The sequence below is a fragment of the Lissotriton vulgaris genome, chromosome 4_1, assembly GCF_964263255.1.
Source record: "Lissotriton vulgaris chromosome 4_1, aLisVul1.2, whole genome shotgun sequence".
NCBI classification, from domain to species: domain Eukaryota; kingdom Metazoa; phylum Chordata; class Amphibia; order Caudata; family Salamandridae; genus Lissotriton; species Lissotriton vulgaris.
The window spans coordinates 2,010,058,094-2,010,085,191 of record NC_141691.1 but is presented as its reverse complement, the minus strand read 5'-3'; the positions used below and the strand labels follow the sequence as shown (position 1 = coordinate 2,010,085,191).

The 27,098-nt window shown below is 47.3% G+C and overlaps 1 protein-coding gene across 1 annotated transcript in view; it reads left to right on the top strand.

Moving 5' to 3' along the window:
- Positions 1-27,098, top strand: part of NRBP2 (nuclear receptor binding protein 2) — a 260,810-nt gene that overhangs the window by 110,468 nt on the left and 123,244 nt on the right. The window lies entirely within an intron of this gene.

Genomic DNA, 27,098 nt, shown 5'->3' with positions numbered 1-27,098 from the left:
GCTCAGTTCAAAAGAAGATGCCACATGTACACTCTCTCGACCAGATGAGCATTCCAAATGTGCCATGTTCAAATCTGTGTCCTCTCCTAGTTTGGCGCCGCAGACCGCTGTCCTTCGGGCCCTGGGGAGGCATACCCCAGCTTGTCTTGGCAACTGAATATTTAAAACCTGATCAAATAAATCTCGTGTAGAAATAAGCTGCAATGGTTAGAATACTTTATGGAATCCTAGACTCGTATTGTGCAGAGGGGGGCATCCATTCTGGGTCGGCTGTCTCCTCACTACATCTGGGATGGGTGGTGGGGTCTACATGGCGTGGAATAAGTGCCGCTCATAATATCCCATTTATTAGACTAATTGGATATGTCTATATCACACCTGTGGACTTTTTCACTATTTCGCTCCATTGCTCACAATAGCGCAAGATCTCACTGTAACTCTTATAGTAATCTAGAACTTGATCAGCCAGTGAATTCTAGTAAAGAAACCCCTGAAGGTGCAGAATCTCCCCGGTGGTAATTTTACTAGGTTATTCCTCATTTTAGCTGCTGAACAGTTCAATATGGTGGCGTAGGTTTGTGCAAATTATACCATTGCTTTGGACTTTTACCACAGTTTCACTGCAAGCTTTTAAGGATGTTCTGAAAACATTTGAGCAAATTTTCCTCAATCGCCTTTTTTCCCTTTTCACCCAGTTACCTCTACCGCATGGTTACGTGCATGCAGCATACTCCGGCCTTCCTTGCAATACCGTAGCAAAATCAGCAAATACCTCATTTCTTCACCACAATTTTCTCCTGACTCCAACTTCTCATATTTGTTCCCTTTCATTTCTTTAAAAAAAAAAACTCTTTCAGAAAATGATAGAGAACGACTATGAGATGTTGTGGATAGGAGATAATTAAAGTGAACAAATAATTTATTACAGCATTTGTTGTTTTTGCTTGGATATCTCCCCCCTCCTAATTGTGCACTAGTGGTGCCTTCCTTTAGTCAGTATCACTTCCTACCTAGATCTCCTGACGTACGGAGCACTGCAGCCGGAGTCCTTCCGCAGGCCACACTTGGAGTGTTCCCTTCTGTTTACACTGGCCACTGCTTCCTTTGATTCTAGGCCAAAGTTTCTTAGAGCTAAATTCTTAGAAGTCTGCACTAGGCCATCGTCTTGGATCCTCGCCAATGGACTCTGGGCGATCCCGTTTGGCGAGGTTGGTCTGGCCGAAGATTACGCCGTGTAGAGGCTACTCCTTCCATTGGCATCCTCTGCCTGAGGGCTCTCTGCCTTGAGTCCAAGGGAACAATTTCTGGAAGGGATTAAAGGCGAGGTGCTTTACTCCACAGTGAACACCTTCCGTGCAGATGTGGCTCGGTCCACGTTTCCTACAGAGCCGGGCGATTAGTCAGGGTAGTAGGCCATGCTATACGCACATCTGTTACTCAAGTCCCGATTCACAAACGTGATGTGAAAATTGTTGTAAATGAACCCTCGTAAGATTACTTCAAAGTCTGGTGTAAATTTCTGACTTTTTTGGTGGAATTGTAAAAGAATTCCAAGATATCTTCAGAAGTCGCAATCATCCATGATTAATCCAAGGTGTAGCAGTGTCCTCGCAAGGATGCATCAAGAGCACATTAATGCTTGCAGCACGAGGATACAATAGCGCACTTGCATTATGGCTGTGTACTTGAAACCCCTTTTCTCCTTCCTTGATGGTAGTACATTTGCAACCTTTCAGGGTGGGAAACAACCTTCAGACTCTTGATAAAAACCCGAAACCGTCTCAGTTGGTGGATCTTAACCAAGTGTTACTGGTTTGCCAATGCAGACCCCCACCCCTCTCCCCCAAAACCTGTTTTGGTCTCATGGAATCGTCCACAGACTGACAGATTGTCAATGTGAACAACTACCATTTGTGTGGGTACATTTTGCACTGTTCCATTTTCTGTGGTGCAGACATTGGGTTTCTCCGATACTCTCTGCCTACCTGGGTGCACAAATATTCTCTGGCATTAGAAAGGAAGCTTCCACGTCTCCCGAAAACCTTTCACGTATCCCGAAAACCTTTCACGCAAACTAGTATTTGTTTCCACGGTGCTGGCGTACAACAGTAGGTGTGGGAACCATTGATCCGCATGGAGTGAACCACAAAGCCAAACAATGCTACGGCTTTAACTGCTGACACCGCGCTTATACTCCTGTTGCACAAAAGTTCATGACAAAAGTTCCTTTTATTTGTAATATATTTCTGCTTCATTCAAAACATCTCCTAGCTTCCTCAACATAGTAATGGATTCTCATCTTGCCTGCCAGTACACGTGTTTCGAGCCAAAGATGGCCCTTCATCAGGACTTCTCGACAATCCAGAGTGCCTTCTCGGAAACATAAAGATATACTCGTGACATGGAGCGCAAACTCACAGGGGGAGGGTTTGAAAAAGTTGATGTGTGCCTAGAAGTGATAAGAGGAGAGAAACCAAGCCAGTAGCTGGTAACCCTGATTAAGGGCATGTGAAAAAGTTGGCTGAAAAACAGAAACTTTTTCCTGTGGACCTATTTGAAGGCTGTGCGGGGTGAGTTGCATCTGGTGCGGCAAGGACTAGCTTCACTTCACCTGAATTTTTTTTAAGTAGATTGGTGCAGGTGAAGGAGAAGGGATATAATTCACTAGCCACATTTGGACTTGTGTGTAGATAGTTTTTCTAGAGGAATTCATAGAAGCGATCAAATACTGTGTAAGTTTTTTACAAAAGTGGAGTGGTGTGGCTCACTCTGGAGTGGTGTGGCTCACTGGTTAGAGGCGGCAGACCCGGCGGGAGCAGAGGACGGCCCGGGACCAGGGTTCAATTCCCGACGCGGCAGGGTCGTTGACCAGGGTCAGCGGACTCGACCAGGTGCCTACTCTAACCAGGGATTACACTCGGCAACTCTGGGCATTAGCTTGCCTCATCTCCACAACGGCCCCCACAAACGCCGGGGATGCCTGGTTTCACCTTGGAGATACCCAGTAGGGACCATCTCACAGGGAAAGCCAGGACGGGTTCCCCAGCGGTCTATTGCGCCGAGATACTCCTTCGGGAGTCGATTCTAGCGCGTTAGAAACCTGAAATTAAATTAAATTAAAGTCTGACCATGCATATCTTTTGTGTCGGCGACGGTGGGACCAGATCGCAGTAGAGCCCCGTATGGCATATTAGGATTATTCAAGATAAATGGACGTTCTCTCCACATGGTGTTTGCTGAGAATAATTCAGGCCTCTCACCAATTGTTTTTTGTTTTTCTTTGTCAGTTGTTAACATTTGGTTGGTGTATTCCAGCCTTACTAATGAAATCACCAACTTGTGCATCTGCACAAAGCATTTATGCACCATAAGCTATTGTACAAACTCTGGAACATGCAGGTGTACATACCACAACTAGTTATTAACCCAAGCCACTGATTAGTGAGGCCAAAACTTGAGACTAAGCTTCATGCAGCATTAACTCGGGTAAAAACAAAGCCTGACACTGACGTGTGCTAATTAAACTCTTGTGTGCCTCAGAAGCATTACTGATCCCCTGGAAATACTCTTACAAACTGCTTTTTGGTGTGCTTAATTTTGCAGTACAAATTCAGCTTGTATTCTCTTCTGCAGTAAACATGAAAGCGCAAGACAGCAAGGAAGTAAGCGGCTTATAGGAAGGGTGATAATGTGACTGTATTATAAGGAATAAAACACCCTCTGCCACTCAGATCTGTGACCTTATAAAGAAACCCTGCCTTTGACCTTGTTCCTCTGCATGGTCACAGACGTCATAAGTGACTTGCAATATACGTATAATGTATAGCAGGGTGGATACTGCCCCATATATGAAACCCATGTTCACGGGGCATGGGTTAAGCTGCAGGGTGAATACAGACACGATTGGTTCTGACAGGTCTCCCCTGAGATCATGTTTGGATTAAAACGTCCAGAGGGCAGTAAATACCCCCTGCCTCTTGCACCTGCAGATCTCCGAAAGAGCATCACCGCTGTGATGGGACTTAACATGGCCGCTGCGATGGTGGAACAGGGTGGGGTGATTGTTAGTGTTTCATCCCGCAGCAAGAACGCCAGGGTAGCTAGACGTAGGACTGACGCCTTTCAAAAGATGCTTGAGGGGGTCATTCTCTGATAAACGTGAGCATCACCGCTGATGAAGGGGGCAGAAACAGGCCTGACCGAGTGTGTGTTTACCTTTAAATGGGGGTGGGTTCTGGTGTTGGCAGTCTGTCCCTGTCACAGTTAGCGCTGACTGGCTGGGAAGCCATCGCAGGGTGTGACGTGTTGTTCTGTTGTTGACCCTTCTTTCTAGCACCAGGCTGGTAACCTAGGCGACGAACCTGAGAGTGGGGTCCGTCCGGAGTGGCTGGGAGCATAGCGGGCCATGGGGAGTGGAGCGGAGGCGAGGGGCTAGGGGAGGAGATGTGGGCTTTTCATTACGGAATCCTCGGTGTTGGTCACATATTCCCAGGGCCTTAAGTGGGGAAAAAAAACTGGGGGTGCTCTAAAAGGGGCGGGGCAAACCTATTAAGGGGGTGTGGCCTATCCTAGCAGGGGCGTGGTCTAAATCAAGTTAACTAGCATGTGTGCCTATGAAAACCCCTCCAATTAGCCTACATTTGGAAAACTTTTTCTTCAAAGGATTTCACTTCCTCCTACAAGGCAGCTCACCTAGCATGACGTCTACACTCTGACCCATGATTTCGCTGCCCTCCATCTGGAGCACAGTGTAGGGCACTCTTTCCAGCCAGGCAGAAGGACACAGTAGGGAAACTGAGCCCACAAACCCCGTGTGAGACACTTAAGGGGATAGAAGCCTGGAAGGAAATTAAAGGCTGTGAATCTCCTTTTTTTGTAGCACTAACAATTCCTGCATGGAGGTCGCGCACAAGCATTTTCATGTACATTAATGAATATTTACACAAATTCTATTTGAGCATAAAGGGTCCGGAGCCGCACTCTGGGGGCAGTGTGCGGCGGTGCTTGTGTCATTAACAGGGATAAAAGCCCCGTCGTCGAGGTGTGGCACAGCCGTGATTGCTTGTATGGGGGGTGGGCGGCACTGCTAAATGATGTGCGAAATACCGGGCCTTGTTAGAGCCAGAGCGTAAAGGATGGGACAGGGTTTGCTGTGCTGTTGGAGTCGGAGACACTGTGCATAGCAGACACATTCTCCTGATTGCCCCTCGAGAGCACTGACTGCTGCACTAACATTCCCTGCACGTTTCTAGGCGCTATTCGATTTTCAGTAGTATAAAATTGATTTATCATTAAACATGCCATAACTACTCTATTTGCAGTCCTAAAATATATTTTTAAAAACGTATTCTGGCCCGAAAATAGAGCCCGATAGAGACCCGTTTCGAGGCTCTCTAAAAATAACTGCCGGTGCTCAGACCCGGACAGACCCGGCCCACTTAAAGCCCTGCATATTCCCCTCGTGAAGACATTGTGTGATCCCGGACACCATCCTTCACCTGCCTGGACCTCGGTTGCTACTTCTGCAAAAGCTGGGACACTGGAAAAGGGCAACATGCAGGACTTTAAATAGGATAAAAGAACTGGGGGTCTCTCGAAGGGGCGTGGCCGATGTGAATAAGGGCGTGGCTTTAAAACACTAAAGCTGAAAATCTTTGCTTAGCATAGTGTGCCATCCCAGACTCCCACTGGTATTTTGCTTCTGTCATTGCATCCAGATGTATAATGTTACAAGTCTGTGAGGGCTATTGGCTTTGTCAATGGTTATTAGTTGATTAAGATAAATAAGCAACAACTATTGCTTCGTTGTATATAATATTGAAAATTCTCTATTTCTGAAATGATGAGACTGAAAGAACTATAACGAGTCTCTTCGGAGTTGCATCAAAGGCTGTGAAGGTGGCACTGCTGCTGAGCTAAGATTTATTTATTTAGCCGAGGGTGGGGGCAAAAATGGAGAGCCCGATAGAACCCTCTGAGCAGCTGCTTTTTAGAAACACCGGCAGGACCCGGCCCACTTAAACCGTTGGCTAAATGCAGATGTCAAACGATCAATAAATAACTGTGCACAAAGAAAGTTCCTATTTATCAACTCCCAGGTGAAAAAGGTACTTGTTGGCAGGTACACTTTGCTTTTGGTAAATTAGTTGGTGGCTGAAAGTAGTGTCTAACATGATGGTGTACCTGGCCGATCCCACTGCATGGATGCAGCAGGGGGGCTTGGGCATTACCAAATATAGACGGAGTGGAGGAGGGAGGGAGGGGGGGTGGGGGGGGGGTAATGTTCTCGCAGCATTGAATATATAATATGAGACTCACAATCAAGATACTTGTATGGGATACTTCTGAGGTGAACGGCATGAGTCCATTTGTAATGTGCAGCGTTACAAGGCAACAGCTGGTGGCAAAAAGCGCTGAATAAAAAAATCGTATTGCACTAATACGGTGCACAGTGACTTAAATATCTACTCTGGACCCAGGAGGCTCGACCTGCATTTTCACTTGGCCACAGTGAGTGATCGTAGGCAAATCTCTTCATCCATTGTGGTTCACCTCCTTTATCTGCCCACATAGAGAGCGCTTAGAGACAGTATTAAGCGCTTTATTGTACAAAACTGGATATCCTTCTCTCTTCTCTCCCTTCTCTCGTCTCTCCCTTCTCTCTCTCTCCCTTCTCTTCTCTCCTCTCTTCCTTCTCTCTTCCTTCTCTCCTCTCTTCCTTCTCTCCCCCTTTTCCTTCTCCCTTCTCTCCTCTCTTCCTTCTCTCCCTCCTTTTCCTTCTTCCTTCTCTCCTCTCTTCCTTCTCTCCCTCCTTTTCCTTCTTCCTTCTCTCCTCTCTTCCTCCTCTCTTCGCTTCCTTCTCTCCTCGCTTCCTTCTCTCATCTTTTCTCTCCCTCTTCCTTCCCCCTTCTCTCTTCTCTTCCTCCTCTCCTCTCACTCCTTTTCCTTCTCCCTTCTCTCTTCTTTTCCTTCCTCCACTCTCCCTTCTCTCTCTTCCTTCTTGCTTCTCTTCTCTCCTCTCTTCCTTCTCTCCTCGCTTCCCTCTCTCATCTCTTCTCTCCCTCCTCTTCCTTCTCTCTTCTCTCTTCTCTTCCTTCTCTTCCTTCTCTCCCTCCTCTCCCTTCTCCCTTCTCTTCCTTCTCTCTTCTCTTCCTTCTTGCTTCTCTTCTCTCCACTCTTCTCTCCTCTCTTCCGTCTCTCCTCTCTTCCTTCTCTCCCTCCTTTACCTTCTCTCCCTCCTTTTCCTTCTCTCCCTTCTCCCTTCTCTTCCTTCTCTTCCTTCTCTCTTCTCTTCCTTCTTGCTTCTCTTCTCTCCACTCTTCTCTCCTCTCTTCCTCCTCTCTTCCTTCTCTCCTTTCTTCCTCCTCTCTTCCTCCTCTCCTCTCTTTCTTTTCTCCTTTCTTCCTCCTCTCTTCCTTCCTTCTCTCCTCCTTCTCTCCTCTCTTCCTTCTCTCCACTCTCCCTTCTCTCTCTTCCTTCTTGCTTCTCTCCTCTCTTCCTCCTCTCTTCCTTCTCTCCTTTCTTCCTCCTCTCTTCCTCCTCTCCTCTCTTTCTTTTCTCCTTTATTCCTCATCTCTTCCTTCCTTCTCTCCTCCTTCTCTCCTCTCTTCCTTCTCTCCACTCTCCCTTCTCTCTCTTCCTTCTTGCTTCTCTCCTCTCTTCCTCCTCTCTTCCTTCTCTCCTTTCTTCCTCCTCTCTTCCTCCTCTCCTCTCTTTCTTTTCTCCTTTATTCCTCATCTCTTCCTTCCTTCTCTCCTCCTTCTCTCCTCTCTTGCTTCTCTCCTCTCTTCCTCCTCTCCTCTCTTCCTTCTCTCCTCGCTTCCTTCTCTCCTCGCTTCCTTCTCTCCTCGCTTCCTTCTCTCATCTCTTCTCTCCCTCCTCTTCCTTCCCCCTTCTCTCCTCTCTTCCTTCTCTCCTCCTCTCTCACTCTTTTCTCTGTATCAGTCTCGTGACCGAGCTGGCACCCCGCCTGCAGTGCTGTCTGGTGCCTGCCACACTAAGCCCCGGCATGGCGTGTCGGATTATCGAACCTTGTTAGACCACCAGCGTTAGAGGCCCACGGGTACACGGACGGGTCTAGGCGGGTATAGGGTGACCAACTGGCATCGGTGCAAATTCAGGACTGTGAGTGTAAAAATTCAGGACAAAGGGACAAAATTCAGGACAAAAATTCAGGACAAAGGGTCAAAACTTCGGGACAAAAGGTAAGTTTTACAGACACGTCAGAGGTGGTCGCGCAATAGTATATAAGCAAGTAAATAGACAACCATCTAAGTACAAGTCAAAATAAGTTAATATTAGGTCGAGACAGTCGTGCACTTCACAGTTTTTCAGTATGGCCGCAGCTTGCTACCGTAGACCATTCAAAATTTGCATCTCGCTCCAGCAGGTACATTAATCACCAGACAATGGTGAACCACACCTGAATATAAGTGTAGCCGCTTTTATTGTTGATTGGATATACAAGGAACTTTGCAGTGCCAGCCCCCAGTAACACCCCCCCCCCCTTCCAGCCTCCCAGTGAAACACCCGATGCCCGGTCCGGCCAGTCCGGTCTTGCTATCACCCTCCATTGGTGCCCCTCATCTTCACTTAGACCATCTCTCATGTGTATTTAATTTCTCTTATAGTGTTACTCATCTCAATTATGTAGCGCAGGGTGTCGAAGTGCGTTACATTACACACATTATATAGAGACAATGACTCATATTAACGTGAAAGTCAATGTATAGGAAATGTTACTTAAGATAATGGGTGCTACAAGGTGTAATCATTCTTTCATCCATCATTCAGTCTTTCACCATTCATTCTGTCCTTCCATCTATGTGCCCATTTATATCCAAGCATATTCAACCATTTGCAAACCTATCCACCATATATCCTTCCATCCATCATTATACTCATCCATCCCTCCATCCACCCTTTCACTCATCCATCCATTATTCATCTACCCACCCTTTCACCCCATCCATCCGTACAGTCATCCATCCACTCTTTCACCCATCCATCTATTCACTCATCCATCCATACATTTACCCTTTCACCCATCCAGCCATCCATTCACTTACTCCTATCCATCCACCCAGTCACTTATCCTTCCACCCATTCACCCTTTAAGTCATTCATCCTCCCTTTCTCTCCCCATCCCACTTTCACATCCATCCATCCACCCACCCACCCATCCATCTACTCATCCATTCATTAATTCCATCCATTGATCCTATTACTCATCCATTTTTCCACTCATCCATCCACCCGTTCTCTCATCCAATCACCCTTTCACTTCTTCACTCACCTATCCATCCTTTTGTCCATCTACCCCCTTTCACTCATCCATCCATTCACCCTTTCACCCTTTCACTTATCAATTCAATCCATCCATTCTTTCACTCATCCATCCACCCGCCCATCATCTAAGCTTTCACTCATCCATCCATCCTTTCACACACCCATCCACCCTTTTACCCATCCATCTACCATTCCACCCATACATCCATCTATTTACCATTTTCTCTCATCCATACTTCCACTCATCCATCCTTTCTTTATTATCTATCCATTCACCCTTTCATTCATCCATTCACCCTTTCAGTAATCCATCCAGCCATTCACACAATTCTTCACTTATTTACTCACCCACCTTTTCACATTATGAGCTGAGTTTTTGTCTGCAGAGTTGCAGGCAGAAGAGGCCCATCAAGAACTTGACCCTTGCTGTAGTTCCTAAAGCAAAGGGTGGGGTGGGGGAAGAGTTCACTATGCCCTGCACATAGGCAGTCTGAAAATGTAGAAGTCATGAGTCACACATGATGCACAGTGCCAGGTTGTGAGGAGACCTGGTGTTGTTTCCAGGGCTTTAAGTGGTGTAAAAAACTGGGGGGTCTCTTCAAAGGGGGTGTTCAATGTAATTAAGAGCGTAGTTTAAAACACCTAGGCTAAAATCCCCATTCCATCGGACTGAAATGAAAGAAAATAATACAAGGCATCACACAAGACTTTTAAATATCTAAACATTGATTATTTCGATGTACCTGGCTTGTTCATCGCTGTCGCTCGTCAGTTATGTTTCTGCTGCACAAATCCCATTACGTACATGTATTAGTTCATAGATTCTTTAACACACACACACATATACATACAGGCACATTCATTCGTACATTATACTTAGGAAAGCACTTCCCGTGATGAATTCTGTAAGGTTAAGGGGGTTGTGAGTCAAGGGGATGATGTCAACAAGTGCTATAGGGCGCAGGGAGGTATCCTTGAAAAATGTATGCTGCAATACGACAAACTCCGGCAGCAGAAGAGGTCTCTTGATTGGCTGCCCTTCTCTTGCTTCAGTAGGAGGCCGACCCCGCGGTGACTGGGTGGGGTATTTCGAGGGCCCTCGTCTTGGGTATCAGGGGACCGCTACCCGCGGCCCATCACTGAGCTGACCAGGTGATACAACCTCAACTGTGACAAAGCGTCACACACCAATAAGACAACCTAAACAGCGACTACAAAATTCCAAACGAATATGGAGTAATGAGGCTATTGCCTCGGTATCCAAAAACTCACCACTGTCAGAAGGTATCTGACCGGAGAAGACCAGAATCAGGAGGTATCAGGGGGTTAAGGAGGGGGTCTGTCGCACTACGCATAGCCAGGGTCTGGCAAAGATGGGGCGTTTGAAGTCTTCGTCTATTTATCCATTGTTCCCTCTTTTCCACATTTTAATACATATTATCAATATTTATTTTGATCGGCAAGAAAATAGAGTAGCAACAAATATATTTATGCATTCTTTTTTAGGTGAACTAGTTGCACTCCTGTTTCCATATTGTTAGGGGTTTAGTGCACGAAATGGTCACAGTAAAATCACTCACTCATGAAAAGAGTATTTCAGTGCATGTAGGACAGGTGGGCATAGCTGCAGCCGTGTAAACATCCGAGATGGTACCCTCTGTTGTACACTCTTTCATATACTGTCAGTGTGCGCAGCTTGAGTGCAGAGGCACTCAAGTCCGGGTCACAGGTCACTCCGAGTCCCTCGAAGAATAAATACGGGTGTCGAAACATTTTAACATATGTAAGTATGTGTAAAAAATCAGAAAAACCGAGAGCATTCTTCTTAGGGAGGGTCGGACTGGGGGACAAACTAGGCTCGGGCACCAAAATAAAAGTGGGTCCCAATACTGACTTACGTTGCTAACGAGTGTAGGCATAGTCAACAGGTCTCTCCTTTGGGACCTTAGCCCCTTGAATGCTCGTCATGAGCCACGGCGCTCCGGTGCTCATGACGAGCTCAGCTCGTCATGAGCCGTGGAACGCTCGCATGCGGGGATAATTCCCCTGCTGTGCTGAGCGTTCCCACGGAACGGGTGTGGCAGTGACTAGCTGAGCTCGTCATGAGCACAGGAGCGCCGTGCCTCATGACGAGCTCTGTGAGCACTGTGTGCTCCCCCCTCCCCCCAGCACAGCGGGGGAGTATCCCCCGCAGCGAAGGGGTTAAAAGTGTTTTAACCGTGCAGCACATTACCCTGGGTGCCATGCCGCCAGGGATTGAAACATTGTCAGGCTCATTGGTGATTTTTTTCAATCAGATTTTACTGCCGGCCATAAGGGCAACTTGGGAAAAATAATGCAATAAGCATGTGACACAGTTGTTTGTAAAATAATTCTGGTGTGTAATATTATTCTAGCACAGACACATTCGGATCCATGCGTAATTTGGGAAAAAACAGATTTGCAAACTTTTATGCTGTTTGTTTAATAAGGAACGAAACAAACATTGGAGAGACAATGAGGGGCAAATTAGAAAGGTCAACGACAAAATCCGTGTGATCATGGTATACGTCCCGCCCAATGGTGCAGTGTCACATGTGCGACACCTCAGCCTGTCATGGCATTTTAACCATCAGCACTTTGCAGGCTAGGATTCGCCTGTCTAAAATGTGAACTGCAAGTCCCAGAATGCAATCTGCAGTTAAGTCAAAACTGACCGATAGATTCACACACAAGTGACTTGTAGGAGCTATGCAGCCGCATAGTGTACATATCAATTGGCACTAAACCATGCTTGCCCATCCACCTTTCTGATGTTAGGAGAAGGAGCATCTCTTTTCTGCATAGTATTAACAGGTAGTAGTCGCAGCTCTGAGGATCCACGTGCAGTTTTGGAGCTCAATACTCATTTAGTGCACGTGTCCAAACAGCCCAATTCGATTTTATTGTACCATATGCTATGCGCTCCCTATGTGGAAAGAACAAGTCATAGAAATGCAGAATTTCAAAATGCAAGCAACTGACCAATAAGGCGCTACTGTGAAACAAGAAACCATTATATGAAGGCACCGTGCTGCACAATTATAGATCCTATTAGTCTCCACAAACTTTTTCCTCGGTCACGTCCTGGGCCAATATGGCACTTCGAAGGAGGAGCTTAGCGCGGTTTGCGGGGCGGGTGCACTGCTGGAACTGAGAAAACAGGGGATGCTCCGAGTGGGGCTTTCGTGGGTGGTTTGTTCGGAGAAGGTGATTTAAGTGCCAGGTGATTGGCAGCTGTGTTGTTTGGAGCAGGGTGCTAGAGTTAGGAGATGTTGAAACTGCCTGCTCTGACCAAAACTGGCGGCGCTGCAATTTGAACGTGGCCTACGATTGACCATTCCGCTACCGCCAACCCAGGAGATTAGTAAAAAAGAAAAAAAAATCACACAAGGAACCACTCCGAGTAACGGAGATATAGCAGATGAAGCGCAGTAGCCATGAAGTGACCACCATGAAAAAAGTTCCTGAACAGAAACTAATATAGAAAAAGCGGAAGTCCAGGGGAGTGAACGACTTGCAAAATGGCGGGACCAGGAAGAAAAATTACCCACTGGCAAGCAAGGAATTTATTTATTACACGAATGAAAAGCGATGGGAGGATTTCAAGCCCACAAAGTACATAAAACAGATCATCCTGCTAGGCTCTACCTAAAAAAGTGTCCCATGTTTGCAAAGTAGGCCAGGTTTGAACTTGTAAAGCCACGCTGTATAGGTGCTTTCCAAGGTATGGAAGCCTGTATATTTGAGCTTGCCGCAGGCAGTGTTAGTGGTAATATCTGGGAAATCAGCTATTAAATCCGACCCGCTTGGCCAAAAACAGACCCACTAACTACTAAAAAAAGCAAGCATTGGAAATGCAATAGGTCTCGCAGTAGTAAAGTTTGAGCTATAGGTGTTATTTATTTTTTTGTTTTTTATTTATGTGTTGTTTTTTCTAAATAGCTAAATTAATAGCTTTCTTCTTTACAAAGCCAATAGTTATAATTTTTGTAAATGTGACACCTCTAGCATTTGTAAAGCAACATGTTTTGTATTAACGGGACTTATATGTGACTTATATGTATTGATATAAAAAAAATCAATGGCTTTAAAAAACAATTAATAATTAATACGTAAATAAAATGGATTTTATTTTATATTGCCAATAGCTTAAAGTTTATTAAATATATTTAGTGAAGATGCTGTGGTTGCGCTGAGTGAGGGTGAGGGAGGGTGAGGGAGGGTGAGGGGTTGAGGGTGAGGGTGAGTGAGGGTGAGTGAGGGTGAGGGTGAGTGAGGGTGAGTGAGGGCGAGTGAGGGCGAGTGAGGGCGAGGGGTTGAGGGTGGGTGAGGGTGAGTGAGGGTGAGGGTGAGTGAGGGTGAGGGTGAGTGAGGGTGAGGGGTTGAGGGTGAGTGAGGGTGAGTGAGGGTGAGGAATTGAGGGTGAGGGATTGAGGGTGAGGGATTGAGGGTGAGGGATTGAGGGTGAGTGAGGGTGAGGGTGACTGAGGGTGAGGGTGAGTGAGGGTGAGGGTGAGTGAGGGTGAGGGGTTGAGGGTGAGTGTGGGTGAGGGTGAGTGAGGGTGAGGGGTTGAGGGTGAGTGGGGTTGAGGGTGAGTGAGGGTGAGGGTGAGTGAGGATGAGGGGTTGAGGGTGGGTGAGGGTGAGTGAGGGTGAGTGTGAGTGAGGGTGAGGGGTTGAGGGTGAGTGAGGGTGAGGGGTTGAGGGTGAAGGAGTTTAGCGGAGAAGCAGGACGCACTGTTTATTGTAAGCTGCGGAGTGCTAACATTTTACCCCCACCTGCAAGTGCTAGCTCCAAATTAATTTTGAGGAAAGACGCTGCGTCATTTCAACTTTTTTTAAATTAGGAATCCCGACAGAACACATTGACATCGGTGCTGATGATGTAATTAACTGCACGAAGTGTCTGAGCCAAACAGGCTTTTATGTAAGCAAAAGGTAATGAAAAAAAACTCTTACTTACAGAGTTTTCGCAGTAGGAGACAGAGATTATGGGGGCGGGTTAGACTGCATCTTCTGGTTGTGTGTACTCTTTGCTGCAACAGTACAAAGACAACCGGGACACCTCAAGATAAGGGGCAACAACAGCCAGCAGGCCACTGTGCGTGCTATCACCAAGTAGTAGAATTGGCTGAAGGTGGGCCTGTCTGCTTCTCTGCCTGGATAGGAGCCAGGGGGAGTCGGAGCACAATAACCTGCATGAAGGCCACTGTTCAAAGTATACTTCGAGGCACTGAAAAGCATCCCCGCAGTCAGGAGCGGATCCTGTACCAGAGACACCTAGAAGGAGCATGGCAGCATCGGACCTCAATGTATGTGGCAATATACATCTGCATGGCCAAACCGCAGAGAGCTTCTTGCTCAGACTGCCCAGCGACGGGGAAGCTCTGTTATCTGAAAATACCGGAATGAGATACTCTGGCGAGCACTGAGAGCTGACGACACCCATAGCTTCCACAGTTGTGTGTACAGGTATCTCTTGAAGGAAACTATGGAGAGTTTCAAAGCTTTACATCGCGGAATAAAAGGGAGAAGTTAGTAAACAGAGTAACTGTGTCCCTAGGAATGGACTATGATGGCAAGTAATCCAGCCTGGCGGTATCTTGCAGGACTGTCTGCAACAGACAGACTCGTGTTCGCAGTTACATTTCTCTTCTGCAGAGACATCTTGCAGTCGAGGCGAGGGTCTGGTAACCGCAATCTGCTGTGAGCGAAGGTCTCCAGCACAGCTCTAACCTGGATAAAACATCTTGTGATCCGTGTGGAAGCGACAGGAATTTCCTAAAGCAAGCTCGAACAGGAGAGTAGGCTATGACGGAATATACTGGAAGCACAAATGGGCAGAGGAACACGAGCTACACGAGTCGAGATAGTGCCGAAAATCAAAAGATGTACCAGATTACTGCAAAAACAAGTATGAAAAGAAGAATATTGAGAAAAGGAGAGGGGAGGACGGAGAGATGGGAAAAGAACGGAGAGAGAGGGATAGAGAGGAGGCGGCGAGGTAGCGAGACTTGGAAGTGTAGTTAGGACACTAATGGGGGTGGGGCAGTGGGGAGATTAAGTGACAGCAGCCTGGCGGCAGTGAAAGAAGTGTAATTAGGGGGAGGAGAAGTGAGGCCGAGTGTGCTGGAGAAGCAAGACAGAGGGAAGAGAGAGAAGGGGAGGGGGCGGAGCGGGGAGAGGGAACAGACGGAGGGAAGGCAGATAAGGGGAGGGGGGAGGAGAAATGCGACACGGCGGGCAGGGGAGGGGGCGGAGCGGGGAGGTGTGAAAGCAGCAGGGGCCTGGAGTGGCTGAGGGAACTGATGTGCATGCGCTTTTAAGCTGCATTGAGCTTAAAAGTCACGGGCACTGCAAGGAATCGCCACGATTCCTTGCAAGTTGGACAAAGAGTGGATAAGCCCCCATAGTCTCGCTTGCTCGATGCGCATGCGTATCGACAGGCGAGACCTAAAAAAGGCCCACATGTTGACCCGTCAGACCAGCCCATTGGACTCTACCTGACTGCCCTATAGGCCAGCCTGACCCTGATCCTAGATCTTGACTGTTTGAGCCTACTGACAGGATTATGGGGGCACACAAACCGCGCCAGACAGGTGTGAATGAAGTAATTCAGCACAAACAACATTGAATTCTAATTATAAACACTCTTGAATTCAATACCTGGCTATATCATTTGCTGTGTCTTGTCAACTAGAGCATTGATTTCTCGGTTGCAATTGTATGTATCACAGAGTTCTTTTGATTGTGTCGCTTGCATATACTAGCATTTCTCAAAGAGATTTGTCCTACCCGACAGAACCAATTGTTTGTTTAACTGCCCTATAGGCCAGCCTGACCCTGATCCTAGATCTTGACTGTTTGAGCCTACTGACAGGATTATGGGGGCACACAAACCGCGCCAGACAGGTGTGATGCAGATCTCAGAGGTGGGAAATGCTGCGTGTTGTGCCTGCCTCTCTCCAGTTTGTGCTCAGCAGCTTCTCTACACTGCGTCTGGTTGCTGTGGTGAGTGTTCCAGCCTCCTGGGGCTTCCGGCTGCCGCCATTCAGCACTAATCAGTGCTACTCTCTGCAGCTCATTCACACACACACACCCACACACACCCACACACACACACACACACACACACACACACACACACACACACACACACACACACACACACACACACTCTCCAGGGTTGGGGGACTCGCAGAGAAGTCTGACTGGTTGATGCCCTTCATGTCTCCCTGCCCCTGCGTCACCAGCGCTCACCTGTATGCAAACCTTCCACACGTCAATCTCCTCTGGGAGAGACTGCAAGGAGAGTGAGTCATGCAGCCATCTCCTGAGAGAAGCTAGCCTGGCTGATGACGGCTTATTAGCCAGAAATTGGTCTTCATAAAAATTTGACTCCGTTTTTTAATCCACTGGAAATGGAATAAAGAGAGAGAAATGGAAGAACGTCTTTGTTGGATATGGACTTTACAATTGTTCTTTTTGCTTGAATCTTGATGTGTGGTGCACCTGTGCTTGTGTTCTGAATTGTTAGGTTCCCAAGGGAACTAGCACTGTGATGGTGGGTGCGATTCAGTGTGCACACAGACCTGAGACCTCAGTAAGCATAGAGGGGTTAAGACTGCTGAAGGGATAATAGGTTAGGTGTTGGTAGTTAGAAGGTTCCACAGTCAGGTTCGCCTGTTTATGTATCTCCTGAGAGACCGCTCCGCTGGCTAATCTCAGAGCCTGTGAGGGCTGCGCAAACAGAGGGCTGGCTCTGCCCTCCATCACACACAGGGCTACTCAAATTATGCAATTCTGTGGTGTTTCCCCCAAAATGTATGGGTTTGCTGTGCTCGCCACATAATGCATTATCTGCTTCATAATTTTCTGATTTGACCAAAATTTGTTTAACGCTCAGCCAGATCAAAAGTTACTAAAACATTGATTGGCAATGTCAATAGGCCTGACTTTAAAAGAATGTTGTATGGTAACATGAAGCATTACAAGTAATAGCACGGGAAGATATATGTGTTTGTGTAGAATCAATGAATTGTAGAATGATATTGGCGTAGGCTAAAAGGTCAGGTGACATTTGCCCCCTCAAGCCAGACCTAAAAATGCATGCATGTTAATGACTGCGCTCCTACCATCTGTGCTACTGCCATAGTAATAATAACAATGCATTTTATAGAGAGCTTGTTACTTCAACTGGAGTGTCCTAGTGCTGGGTACCAGAATTGCAGCAGTTATCTCAGTCAGTGGGATCTGAAAAGTTCAGTTTTACGTTTTTTCCCAAAAGCAAGCTTCCACGGGGCCTGACGGACTGCAAGGAGACAGTTCCAAAGTTTAGGTGCTAAATAGCTGAAGGAGCTGCCCCAAAGCGAGCTCTCTTCACTTAAGGAACACTAGCCAACATGCCACCTGCTGATCTTAAATTACTGGGTGGTACATAGGGTTTGACAAAGGATTGGAGGTACCATGGACCTTTGTTGACAAATGCCTCACAGTAGGAACGTAGGGCCTTAAAAGAGGGTCTTTGCTTCAGCGGGAGCCAATGCAGCGTCTCACCCGCAGCCCCAGTAGATGCACGCTTTGTCATATTCAGTAGGAGACTACAGCAGTGTCCTGCGCTCGTTGGAGTCTCTTTACACGAAACTGTCAACCCGAGACACAGAACATTACAGTATTCAAGCCTGGACATAATCAGGGCTGGAAGTTCTGTAATTTTTTGCCAACTCTGGCAAGAAACAAAAGATTTCCTCAAGAGTTTTAAGCAGTACAAAGCATTGTTATGTAAGTGCAAAACTTTGGTTGTCAAAAGAAAGCTTTTCTTCAAACCAAATGCCCAAATTCTTGACTTGAGAATTAGGAAGGGGTAATGTGCCCAGATTACTGGCCACCAAGCAGTGCACAGGTATCAGGATGATTGCCTGAGGTCAAAACCTCGGTCTTCGCTGTATTTAGCTTGATACAGTTCGAGTCATCCACCTAGCGGCCTCTGAAGGCAAAGGCATGGAGAGGACGCCATGTGGGCGGAGTTCTGTGACAGAGTGATGATGAGCTGAGTGTCATCTGCGTATGAGATGATGGTAAACCCATAGCGCTCGATGACCTCGGCTAAGGGACGCGCGTACACATTAAATTGGCCTGGGCTAAAAAAGCAGCCCTAAAAAGTAAGCATTTTTGACTGAAAGGGTTTTTGAGACACCTGAAGGGAATGTACCGCTCCTGCAGGACAGAGGCGACCCAATTCGTATCTGCATGGCCAACGCCACAGCTCCAGATTCTATCAATCAGGATGTTATGGGACACAGTGTCTAATGCGGCACTGAGATCGGGCAATAGCAATGCTGCAGAGACGCTAGCATCCAAAATTTGACAAATTGGCTCAATTGCACTGTATGAGGGGCGAAAACCACACAGTCCTATAAAGCAGATTGTGGGCCTCAGTGAAGCTCGAGAGCTGCGTATTAACACGCGTGATATTAGAGAAGAGTGTAAGCAGTGAGACGGGACAATAGTTGTTGGGGTTGGTAGGATCCAGCAGAGGCTTATTTGAGGAGTGGGACCACCACAGCATGCTTCCATCGCCGGGGCACCTGGTCTGAGGCCATGGAGCTGTTATGCGGTCACATAGTGGGTGGACCACCTCCACATCTGGCTCCAGAATGGACGTCGATGCTGGACCAAGCGGGGAGCCGGACTTCACCGAGGCGTGGAGCAAGGTCAACTCCTCAGGTTCAATGGACTTGAAGTTCAGCAGCCTAGAGCTGTCATCAGAGGGGTCGAACCCAGAACTTAAACCGGGAGCATCTCCGGCCTCCGCAGGAAAGGCGGCATTGATAGTCCCCACCTTTTCAGAAAAGAAACGGGCGAAGGCGTTACAGCCCTCCTCTGATGGCGAAGTAGAGGCTGAGACTATAGGTAGCTAAGAGAGCGACTTCACAATGGCGAACCTTAGTCACAACGTGATTTCTTGATAGGACCGTGGCAGACTTTGAGAGGCATATGGTCTACTTTGCAAGCTGGGTCATCGGCTGTGAGCCAGAGGCTCCCAAGGCTCTTACAACTCTTCTTTAATGCTAAAAGTTCATCTCTAAACCTGTCATCCGATTGTTTTTGTATGGCAGAAGTCTGATTAACTAAAGGGGCTCTCTGATCCAGTGCTCCGATGATCATAAATGATCTAGTAATCTAAGACCATGAACAGTATCATTCCAAAAGGGCCGCCCTCCGCTCTGCTTCATTTTCCACATATTTTTATTTATTCAAGGAAGCGCCCACCACGTTTAGGTGATGGTGTTTATTCTTTTTCTGCTTTTATTTTAATTTATCCTGCTTATGCTTGTTGAGTGATTGAGGGGGAGAGTTTCAGTGTGGATGGGAAATTGGGCTAATGCTAGAATGAGTCAGTGGTTGGATGTATGGCTCTATAAGGCAGGGATGCGTGTTGCTGTCATGTATGTTATATTACTGATTGCCTACACACACCACGAACTCTAGACCTATTGACTTGACCAGTGCTTATTGCTGTTTTTGACGCCATCAGATACCCCGTGTGTCACTCAATTATTTTGAAGCTTTGTATAGTATTTTGGTGAAAGCGCTCTAAAAGTAGTGGATGTCCCTTTTCCCGTTTAATGTTCTCCGCACAAAGCATTCTTGAGCCGCGGCCAAACTCCCTGCAGACGCCGTCCCCTCCCTGAGCAGGGCTCGGCACGTTGTGTGCACAGCTGACGCCCCTCGGCACTTCGAGCACACCGTAGGGGCGGTCACTGGGAGCCCGGGGCCACAGGCTCTCTGGTACCCCAATGACCCTCTGAACCCAGGCGCGAGGACCCGAACTGACTCCCAGCGCTGCCGGAAATGCCACAGACCCCAACAGTTCATACTTGCCTTCCACTGAACCCCTAGCGGAATGGGGAGAGTGGGGGAGGGGCGGCACATTTAGATCATGATTATGATACTACATTTTGTTTTTTGCTCTTTCATGTCTTTTATTTTCCCTTTCGCACTCTTCTCCATCGTTTACTTTAATTTATTGCATATCTTATTCATAAACATAAAGTGTGTTTCTGTTTTGGACTTTTTTGTGAAAGTTATTCAATGTTTATGTACTTTTACAATTTTTTAACAAAAAATTGTGATTTAAAAAAAAATGCGCGGGGGAAAAAAAGACGAGCACCAAGCAGGGCCTCAGCTAGCAGACCCCTCAAATATTCTGTGAAATCACTTAATGCACTGAAGCTCTGAAAGGTGACACGCAGCGCATTATAAACCTGCCAAGGAAATAAATAAACTTAAGAATCATGTTTTGGGGGAGGACAGCGCTCTTACTACGAAGGCCCCCTCAGCTACGGGCCTGGCGTTTGTTTTCCCATTCGCTGCTCGCCTGAGCATCTGTTCTACGTTTACACACAATTTGGGATTTCACAAGAACAGAGCTGCTTCCCTGTGCCAGCTCATCCCTGCCCCCAGGCTCGGGAGCCCAATCTTGTTCTGCAGCTCCTGGGAACCCCCCCCCCCCCCCTCCCCCCTCTTCCTGTGCTCACCGGGAGACGAAGAACTGGAGGAGCGAACACCCTCTTGTCCAACTGGAGGAAACAGAATAGGATGTGGTTTTGGCGTCCTGCGTGGAAATAGAACAGAAAATGCTTCTTTAATTGGCACACGCTTTAGTACTTGGGCGATACACGGGCACGAAAGGGCACCGACTCCTGACTGCTGTTCGTGGAGAAAGGGCGCTGCAGAGGAGAGGCCACGACGTGCCTGGCATGGAATGTGCCCTAGCGGCTATGTTATCAGAGCCCTGCTTACCAGTTGTAACAAACTGTGTGATCCTGTACAAGTCACTGTGTCCGCGATGAGTTGTTTTATGTATCAAAATTAGAAGCATTTAGAAACCTCCTAACTTCCAGTATTTAGTGCTGAGTAACTTGCCTGATTATCGGTTTAATTCCCCATATTGACTCTATCCTCAGCTCACCGCTGACATCCAATAAGGCAGAAAGGTGTCCCTGTTCCCTGGGGGCATGGCCCAACTCTTCCAGCTGGACTGTCCCTTGAGGCCTGAAACTGGTCTCGTTTGCATTTGGTTGATTTCTGTCCACATTGGCTCAAATTAGCTAAAAGCAATGGAATGGAATGTTCTTAGTGTAATTAGCAATCCTTTCAGTGTATTAAAGCATTTCTATTTATCAGTTTGTGTGTTTCTCTTTGAGTCGTTGTATGTCCCATGTCAGCCTGACATAGGTCCCAACATTCCTTGCCTTGTCATTTTGACGGCTGGGGAGTCCTTGGGACAACTTCCATCGCAATCACGAGGCCTACTATGGAAATGCATTTGCTTTTGCAGCCTAGTAGTTTAGGCTGGATTGGGATAGGTCACAGGTGGGGCACCACCACGACCAAGTTGTTGCTTTTGTGTAATAGCAATAAAAGTATGTGATATTACACTTTATTACACAAAATAGGGACCTGTCATTTAACGCTTTAAATTTTAGCCAAAAATGATTCCAGCGCAGTACACAATTGTCAAACAGCTGCTGACGTTCTGGTTGTTCTCACTGTTTTACGCGCCCTCGCTATAAATTGTGTTGTGCACTGCAGCGTAATTGTGTGACCTGGCGTAATTTTGGGAATTTCATGCCAATTCCTGAAATGACAATGCTGTGATTTAAATTTCGCCGAGGACCTAATTGTTACCGATGGTCAGAATTGGGTCCAGCCTTCCCATTACTTTCTCGTTAGGCGTGGCCAGCACTTACCTTCAGATTCACTGGATTAGAGTCCTGGGCAGGGCTTCAAATGGGAAAAATAAGTGCAGGTACTCATTAAAATAGAGAAGGGGCTAGGGGCGGGGTAAGGGGAAAATATGGTCATACATAATGACTTATGTACCAGTTGCGTCATATATTAAAACACATAAGAAATGTGTCAAAAAATAGATTAACTCATTAAATAAAATGAAAGCCATGATGGCACTTTCACCCGAATAGTCGCTGCGCACCTGATGGACAGTGCAGGGTCTGTCTAGAGACCCTGTGCTGTTAATCACAGCGTGACACAAGCCCCAGGGGTGGGCTCTAGGCTCATGGCGGCCCTTGGCAGGGAGCGTAGGTAGGGGCCCCCCCGGAAGAGAGGGTCTGGGCGGGGCAGAGCCCTCCCCCAGAGCTCAGGAAGATGTTTGGAAGTGGAACAGAGCCGGAGACCGCCAAATCCCTGCCAGGGGCCGCCACGCAAATATGTATCCATCCTCAAAGGATTATTATATTAAGGATATAGATTGGCGTGGCGGCCCCTGGGGTTTGGTGGCCCTGTGCATGTGCACAGCTTGCACATGCGGATGAGGTAGCAAAGGTCCAAGGATTTCAAGGCTTTAGACAACACTTGAATAAGTGTGGTTAGTTAGCGGATGGAGACACACTCGAAGCTCTGGACCTCTTGGGCTTCAGGGTTAAGGAAACAGTTTTAAGAAGTTGTGAGTGTGATCTCCACGTAAGATTGAATTTATTTGCCAGGATTAATATCCGTTTTTTCAGCTCTTGATATGAAGGACAAGAATCTTTCTGTTTGTAGAAAAATTACTTTATTTTAATTCATACGATGAGGACAGCCGACACGTGTTTCGCCCCCTCTTGGCGATTTGCGCCGGGGCTTTCTCAAGGCTAGATGAGTTAATTCACGTCGAAAATTCCTGTTACAGAAGTATGTGCGTTATCCGTGGTATAAGATTACAGTTCTTCAGTGATAAAACATTTCTTTTTAGGCTAATGCCTACAGTCCCAAGGTCCTCCCAGCATGGCGATTCCTCGTTCGTGTCCTTCCTTGGCAGGGAGCGTAGGTAGGGGGCCCCCCGGAAGAGAGGGTCTGGGCGGGGCAGAGCCCTCCCCCAGAGCTCAGGAAGATGTTTGGAAGTGGAACAGAGCCGGAGACCGCCAAATCCCTGCCAGGGGCCGCCACGCAAATATGTATCCATCCTCAAAGGATTATTATATTAAGGATATAGATTGGCGTGGCGGCCCCTGGGGTTTGGTGGCCCTGTGCATGTGCACAGCTTGCACATGCCTAAGGCCGACCCTGCAAGCCCGCTCAAACCCCTGCAGTTTGGGGACATTCAAATGGGCGTTGCTGGAATCTTCGCCAGCGTATCTGCAAAAAGCTGCTTCAGCCGAGTTCATTACAAGTTCCTCTGAAGCAGAGCCGCCTCTGCTCTGCACTGGAGGAGAAGCCTAACCTGAGCCTGCGTGCTGAGAAGGGCCGGTACTGACGGCAAAAAAAATCGAAAGTGCCGGTACGCAGTACCGGTGAGTACTGGCCCTGGGGAGGTGTGGTTTCACCAGCCGCCATCTTGTCAATGCTGGTGGAGGTGGGCGCCTGCCCGGAGTGCCGACCCATGTGTCAGCAGCCACAGTGGCCGCTCGCATGCAGCCTGCAAACGTCGCTGTCTGGAAAAATGGTTGTCATTGAAATGAGTATTCCGCTAACTTCCATCTGACTAGCGCCTAGAGGCATTCAGGTGAACAGGCGCTCGATAAGTAAATTGTCAGAAGTGCTCCGTGGCTTGCACCCTGGCTTTACACCCGCAAGCACAGTTTACAAGGCTATTGTTAACCCATCCTCCAAGTGTTCTGTGACGGGCAGGCCGCGCGGTGTAAGGAGCACTGGCATTAGCGGACCGGGCTTTCCAGGCTCCAGTGTCAGCAGGAGAGGCAGGTACTGGACCTCCTACTTACCTGTTGTTCTTGTCCAACTTTAAATTACTCGAGGGATTCACCCCTGCAAAATAACTTTCTAAATAATGCTCCAAACCGCTCTCCTGCCGCTGCTAAGCACTGTAAATAGTAGGTGTTATTGACACCCCATGTAACGGGGCTCAGTTTGCCGACCTCAGAAGGATGAGAGGTAGAGAGGCCTACCTGGGAAGTGATCCTGTGTCTGGAATGCTATGTAGAAGTTTCTGCGCTGCAGGCATTAACCCACTGAGCTCTCTGCATCCTCCAGAGCTTGAGGCCTGCACAGCACCAGGGCTCACCTCCCCACAGGCCCCATTGGAGGGCAGCGGGCTGGGTTACTTGGCAGCTGCGCAGACTTCACTCAGCCGCTTGTCCCTCTTTAATTAAAAGATCCCTCCTGCTGCTGTCTCCTGTGTGCTGCCAGGGAGGCGCCTGGTTCCAGTCCAGGGCCTTTCTGCGTCTTCCTCCCCAGCCCCCGCCCATCTTTAATCTCCGAGTGAAGCTGTGAGCAGAGGTGTCCAAGACCATCTCATATCAACTTCACACCATTGATCAAAAAAAACAAAACACATTCACACCATTTCCTCCATTGCGTCATTGCAAATAGAAAACATGGTTTGCTCCAAGCAATCTTGCTTAAAATATGTGGGAAAAATGTGGACTTTGAAACCACTGTTCAGAAGTAACTTAATACGTGTAAGAGTTTTTTTTAAAATGAACATTGGAATCACTTTTGTTTATTAAATATTTTTTATGAATTCGGGGCAAAATCTGCATATTACACCTTTGAAAATATATAGTGGTTTAAATATAGCAGAAACACTTTAGTGTAATTTTGCTCCGGAAGGGAATTTTAACCAACACAGTGAGCGCTACAAAATATCAACAATGTACAATACTCAAATCATATGGTTGTCAAATTAACGCCAGATCGTCCAGATGGGAGATCTCTCCTTCATATATTGTGATGAATAATCCACAGTTCCTGGTTCCAGAGAAGTGATTCTGTGTGGGCAGAGGGTACATTTTCAAGCGACATAGACTGTGGATTATTTATCACACCGTCGCTATTATATATTGATCACCAAATTCGTAGGAGGGAGTCTGAGATAATTTAATGAATATTCTTATCCCTGATGAAGTCCTCTTGTAGGGACGAAACGCATTGGCTTCACTGGAATTCTGTATATGAAGAATACACTTTTAGGCGGATTCAATATTATGGCTCTCGTATCAATGAACAGAATTTGATTATAATGTGCGTTTCTGACATTTTGTATTGGTTAAAATTGTTTCAAAAGTAGCAGAGTTCGTGAGTGGTAGGACCCTTTTGAGGTGTTGCGCTACTCTTATTTTATAAACTATTGCTTGTGCTACCGTATGAGGCTATTACTGCTCTGTGTTGGATTTTGTAATTTTGCTTCACTTTTGACTTGATGCAAATTCTGGTTTGAAGAAAGTTCTGTTTGCTGCACTCCATTTTGCAGACTGAAAAAAATGGTGCACGGTAGAGCTACCTTGTATTTCTGCACCGGAGGGACACTTTTCATGACATGGCCCCATGGGCCTAAGCTGGGTAGATGTGTTGCACAAATATGATTTTACTTTCAAAAATGAAAAGACAAGGCACATTTGGCAAAACAGGAACACATTGGTTTAATTAAACGCAACGGCCAGGAGAGTCTCAACAGAGTGCATTTGAAGAAAGTCTATTGCTAACAATATATGCATCTAGTGAGGTTCAATAAAAACAATTCTGCATTCTTGAAAAAGCATCTCCGTCGTAAACTAACAAGTTTGGGCATCTGATAAGGACACAGATGGCCCTCAACTTCAGGGGGGAGTAAGTGTGGGCCAGTGTGTGTGTCCAGATGTCTGATGAGGGGAGCGAGTGATCACTTTCTGTGATGAGCAAGTCGTGTCCTGATTGGCTGAGTGTTCCTATCTACATGTGGCATCTAGCTTTGTGATATTCTTGGAGACCATGCCTTTGGCTAACTGTGTTTTATTGGGGCCAATTCCCTCTGACCTGTTTGTGGTGCAATTATCTATCTGAGGGATTGATCAGGGTTTTCCCTGGGTGCGCCATTTGTCTCTGGGCTAAGTGAGACCCCACCTGTGACCTGTCACTCATAGGCGTGGGTTGGGGTCACAGGGCCTGTCTTGCCAAATATCTCTGACTCTGGGTTGAAGGAGAGGTCACCATGGATGAATCCTACAGCATTGATACAGGTTTGTTGGAACTTTTGAAAATGGGGCATTCATTGGTATCATTTATACCGACATTCTCAGCATTGTGCGTGCAGTTATAGCGTACATTGATATTGTCTTTACTGATATTGACAGTTAATATGCGTGCCTAGATCATGGCGTACTTTAACATTGTTTCTACTGGTAACAACACTGTAATCCGTGCATGGATTATGGCGTACATTGACATTGTTACTTACGGTATCGACATTGTCATGCGGGCACAGGTTATGGCATACGCTGGCATTTGCAAATATTGGTATTGCCGTTGTCGGGCCTGCATATATCACAGTATTCATTGACACCCTATTCATCCATTCCAACAGCAAATAGAAGACTTGTGGATATTAACGGTGCCCTCCCTTCATGGGCCTTCGCTTGGGGAGGTTGGCATCTCGTAACCACCCCAAGCCTTCCATGTCCACAGTGCATGGAATGGGCCTATGCTGATTTGATGTATTCTCTGCACAGAGAGGCATAGATAGGCTGACAGAAGGATGCCCCCCCCCCCTTCATGAGAGGCTGTTGGCAAGGCCTTCTCTGCTGGAGGTTGGCATCTCGTGCCCTTTCACCCCCACAGCCCCACTGCATACTAACGTCTCCGTGTCACCCGGTGCCAGGGTGCACATGCTGAGCCAGCAGGACTTGCCATGAGGTCACCATGTGATGCCCAGGCAGGCCAGCGCCCCGCACAAAGGGGCATTGTGTGCCCACCGCTAGTCAGCAGAACCCTTCACCGACCCCATCTGCTCATAGTCACAAGACCCACCCCCTCTGGCCGGCCACAGTCACCCTTCTTCCGTGGGGGCAGAGGGG